Below are 5,547 nucleotides of genomic sequence, written 5' to 3'. Positions count from 1 at the left end.
ATACACAATATATAACAAAAATTGTCAAACATAAAGTAACATTGAATTTTAATGTTAATACACTCAAGTATCTACCATTTTCCTTTCAGTGATAACATTTTATAATAACTGAGCTGTCACATTCCCTTTCATTTATGTGTTCGTCTATCCCTCCATAATCTATTTTATTTTCAATACATGTCAATGTAAATTACAGACATTAGTATATTTCCCCCTAAATGCTTCTGCATGCCACTTTTGTTTGCTGTTTTTCCTTTTGATAAAAATTATACACACAATGAATACAAATCATGAGTGCATTTTCTGAGTTTTGATAAATGCATAAAATATGGAACATTTTATGAATTTGTGTGTTATCCTTTTGCACAAAGTCATGCACAAGATAATTTTCTCTGCATTGATTCAATTTTAGTATATAGCCTGCCAAAGCAAGCATTCAAATACATTTTTTAATATTTTACTTCTTGTATCCTGTTTTCAAAAGGATTTGATGTTATTTACAAGAATACATGATATACATGAAATATAGTGTTATGTCTTTATAATAGATTGAAGAAGTTTAGAAATGCTTAGAGGCATTAAATATTACGTGTAGCTGGGGAAAAGACTAACTTGCATATCACACAGTTTTTGTAACTAAATAATTATAAACATTACTACTAAGAATTGGTAGCAGAGTAATAGAAACCCTGGTGAGGACTTAGTGCTAAAGAATCCAGCTTCCTTATCAAAAAACAAACGAAGCAACCAAAAATCTTTCATTCCTGGCCTCTTTTTAAAAACTGCTTGTTATTAAAAGTGTGTCTAAGTATGCTAATTGTAGCAATCTTGTATTCATTCTTCAAAGTTTAAAGTGGAATTTCAAAATGAAGGAATTTTTATATATTTTAGAAAGAGTATAGGAATTTCCACAAAAGAGGATTTATGTAACAGTCTCATTTTACAACATCCTTAGAGAACCTTTGGATAAGTACTTTGGCTATGGCTAGGCTTCCTCAGTGTTTTGGTAACCCCAGGGCTGTCATTTGAGAGTCATAATGCATTTTTATTTTTGTACCAGTTCTCATAGTTGTATTTGCCTACTTTATCACAAAAATGATTGGATCTCAATCTTGAAAAACGCAAAAACTTAGCCTTGGTTTTGGTTTCAAGTAGAACCTGGAAATTGTGGTCTGTCTTTGGAATACATTCTTCAGAGCAAATATTCTCCCAAATCACAAATTTTAAATAAGACTAAGATGCTCATTAAATATCACATTTTAATTTTTCTCATGTAAATCATTGAAGACCTTAAGGATCATAGCTATACTTGGGGAGTTTATCAATAATCTGTAGAGGACTGAATTACATTGATAATTAAATACAGATACAAGTCTTTACTTTTCTACTGTAGTCATAACCAATTACCACAAATATAACAGCTTAAAACAATAAAAATTTATTGCCTCATGAAGCTTGACTGGGTTCTTGGCTTAGGTTCTCTCAGAAACAAAATCAGGTCATCAGCAGGACTGCTTTCCTTACTGTAGGTTTTGGAGAAGAATCTGCTTTGAAGCACATTCAAGTTGATGGCCAAATTTAGTGCCTTGTGGTTGTAGGACTGAGGTCGCTGCTTCCTCACTGGCTGGGCTGTCAGCTGGGGACCAGCCTTTGCTTCTAGAGGCTGCCAACATTTCATCTCATGTTATCTAGGTGACACCTTCAATAACACAGTCTAATCCTTTTCTCACTTTGAATGTCTTTGAATTCCCCTTCAATCTTGGTATTATCATAAAAACATACTTTTGATATCCCTGAACCATACTTTGAGAACTGCTTCTTTATTATTAGTGGTTTCTGACTATATGATGATTCTGTGATTTTCCCTCTTACTTTCATATTGTATCTATCTTCATATACTATTTGAGTAAATAAATTAATACATGTATTTTTCACAGCTATATCATTGCTAACAGACATACCAGTTTCAGTTGTTTATATTAAATATACATTTAAATATCTAAAGAGATATTTGTATTTATATAAAGTAAGTAAAACAACTTCACAATAAAATGAGTATGATGGGGATTGCTCTGTAACTAGTAGGATACACTGAAAGTCAATATTAGGTAAATTTGTCATGGATGTGTCTACGTCAATTTAATTGCTTAAATACTAAAAGTGAAAGCAATTAATTATAAGCCAGCTTCCCTAACATGGATTTCTATGGTTCGTAAAATAATCAGACTTTAGGATGCTTGTAATTGGATAAAATCTTCATGTTAAAGAGGATTTTAACAATCATACATTCTCACCACATACCACTTCTTTCACTACTAGAATTATTTTGGGGGTCTTAATTGTGGTAAGGGCTGCATGTATATTATTTTATTTAATCCTCCTACCAATCTCATGAATTAAATACTGTTATTATCCCTCTTTTATACACAAATAATGCAAATCTTAGGAGGTTTAATAACCTGCTTAAAGTTATATGGTCAGAAGTGATAGAGCTCGGACTTGAACCTGGAGCTATCTTACTCCAAAGTCTATGTTTTCAAACATGGTGTTTGTCTAGGGCCTTCTTTCATTAACAGTTTGAGCTATCAAAATCATACTGTTACCTGAGATTCATTAGGCCCTCAGTGCCTTTCAGTTTTTTTTTTCCTACACATCATCTTGATAATAGTATTTCTTACAGTAAGCATCAGAGACAAAAAGAAGACTAAACTATGCAGGCATATTGAATATGCAAGATATGGCTTGGAAGGGAAAGGATGACACATAAAACCAACAAAAATCAGATCCACAAACTCAGAAAGCTTTAGAGACTGTAGTTATTTTGGAAAGGAGAAAATCTCCCTGAATAAGTTTATGTCTCTAATATCATAACCATAGCCTGGGAAAAATAATAATTGCTGTCCATTGTGATAGCCCTAATCATAAAGAGTAACAGGTAGTGTGCAATATACTTTTAAAGGATTTCCATACTACCCTTTAACATTGAACATGTCCATCAGTTTAAATAAGATCGTCTACCTGGAAATTAACTATAACTGAAGCAATTTGTAAGGAAGAATAAAAAAAAAAGTAATAGGGGACGGTGATAAGTAGAAGAGAAATAATCTTTTTTTTTTTTTATTTTTTTTATTTCAGCATATTATGGGGGTACAAAAGTTTAGGTTACTTATATTGCCCTTGACCTCCCCCCCGAATCAGAGCTTCAAGCGTGTCCATCCCCTAGACTGTGTGCATCGCACTCATTATGAATGCATACACCCATCCCGTCGCTGTGTCCATCTGTCCAACACCCAATTAACGTTATTCTTATATGTGCTCTTAGATGTTGATCAGTGAAACCAATTTGATGGTGAGTACATGTGGTGCTTGGAGAAATAATCTTTATTGTTTATTTTTACAACACTGCTCTCTGTTCAAGAGGGTAAGGAAGACATGTATTAGATTCTAATTTAAGTACCTGCACTGTTAAATATATAAACACACAAAATAACACATGCTGTCTCTCTTAATAAGCAATTCTAGTCCACTGTACAATACCTAATTCCATTTTCCTACCATCACCCAACTTGAATTTTCTCTTTTTCTCCAGCCTGAACTAGTAATTCTCTCCTGGAAGGGTCACATATTTACAACGGCTGGAGCCTGTACCTCCCTCTGACTGACTGCACCTATAAGTTTTATCTTGGCCATATTGGCTCTGAGAGGCTCAGATTCATATGAAGTTTCTCTTTGCTTTCAGTCTTTCATTTTCTTGCAAATTTCTGCCTTGTTCTTTGATTGTCCTAGCTGTGAAAAAGGTATATTCTGGCAGCTTAAGTTAGTAGATCATACATATATATTCAAATAATGGAGCATCCTATCAAACTCCCAGGTGAGACTTAATGTCCATCTTGGATGCAGCCCTAGCCTCAATGCAAACCATAGATGCGTTCCACCAAGTGAGCCAGTGGGGAATCTCCTTCCAATACGAGAGAAGCAGGGCTAAGTTTGTACCAATTTGCAGTTGCCTTAGTAAAACAGAGAAACATTTGAGCTGAATTTCTACAGATCTTCAATATACATACTGGAATGCTTTAGAAGATGTAAAGAACAGCTAGCAAAATGGTACCAGACTCCCCACTCCACTGTCCTGTATCTGTCCTCCCTCCTTCATCCCTAGAATAGTTCCCCTTGGTCTCTATTTACCCAGGCAAGACTTTCAGGTTTGGAAGAGAGAATGTATTCAGATTGGATTTCTTATTTACATTTGTTCCAGGGTTCATAGGGATTAATGTCTGCACACATCAACTGAAAAAGATCACAATTAGAGTACATTATTTTATGTTGGAAAAGAAAGATTAGATTCACTTATAAAAATACATTGGAAAGTCTTTATTGGAACATTGTATCTGACAGTCCAAAATAAAAAAGAGCGAGCAAGGAAGTTAGGAAGGAAGAGAAAGAAAGAAAAAATGAAAGAGAAAAAGAAAGAAGAAAGAAAGAAAGAGAAAGAAAATTTGTAGTGTTGTTCTGATTCTTCATTAAATAATAGTTTAGACAGTTGTCAAAAACTATAGCCATTTTCTAATAAAATACTGTACACCTGGACTTTACCATATTCACTCTCTATACCAGGTCGAGTAAATTGAAAAATTGTTCTGAGACTTTAAGAAGGAAGGTAAAACAATCAGAAACTCACGTGGTAGAAACATCACACTATTTGAAATCAGATATGCCTGAGTTTTCTTACTACGTAATACGATCTTGGGAAAATTACTTAACCTTTTTGAACTTTATTTCCTCATTTGTAAAATAAAGATTAAAATGAAACTATTTCATGAGGCTCATGAAAAGAAAATAAGATAACATATATATGTCCATGGGAAATGGCACATTATTTATGTTCAAAACGTTTATTCTCTTCCCTATTGTTTCCCTCTCCTCTGTACCTGTGTGCACATATATGTTTTGGGGTATGAATGAATTATATTTATTTCTTTCACCTTGCAGCTGAACTGATTTTTTCTTTTACTTAAAAATGGATTAAGGACTTCTACTTGGTTTACATGTTGTATCATATATTTTAACATTTCTTGCACATTTTTGCTAGCTAGGTTTTACAGCTATTCAATACTGATTGCTATGATGTTTTCCAAGTCCAGGAAAAATATGTAATTTTGATAGTCCCAATGTGCCTACAGTTTTGTAGGTGGGAGGACTGATTGTTTTATGGTTGAGGGTCTGCAATAATTTGATTTTAATTTATTTAACTTGAAGGTTGTTAATGATTGAGCTAAGTAATTGAGGAAAGATCAACTTTAACTGCATGAATTAGCTCTGCTAAGAGTTTCATAAACACATTTTAACAGTTGTGTTAGAATTGTTATCATAACATAAATGTGCATATTCCTAAGAAACGTGTAATATTGGAAGTAGAATTTTTATTTTCCCTGTGATGTAGCCCCTTTAGCACTTTCATAAAAAGTAGAGTGAATGTTCACTCTATTTCAGAAGGATATTATCCTTAATATCAGAGTAGATTTAAAGATTAAATATACCTAAAATATA

The 5,547-nt window shown here is 33.3% G+C and overlaps 1 non-coding gene across 1 annotated transcript; it reads right to left on the bottom strand.

The window, feature by feature from the left end:
• Positions 1-322: 322 nt before the first annotated feature.
• On the bottom strand, positions 323-434 carry LOC138388892 (U6 spliceosomal RNA). The gene has a single exon (XR_011234357.1). It is a non-coding gene; the product is annotated as a U6 spliceosomal RNA (small nuclear RNA).
• Positions 435-5,547: the final 5,113 nt, after the last annotated feature.

The sequence above is a fragment of the Eulemur rufifrons genome, chromosome 7, assembly GCF_041146395.1.
Source record: "Eulemur rufifrons isolate Redbay chromosome 7, OSU_ERuf_1, whole genome shotgun sequence".
NCBI lineage: Eukaryota > Metazoa > Chordata > Mammalia > Primates > Lemuridae > Eulemur > Eulemur rufifrons.
Note: the sequence above shows the minus strand (reverse complement) of the source record. Positions and strands in the feature narration are given on the sequence as shown.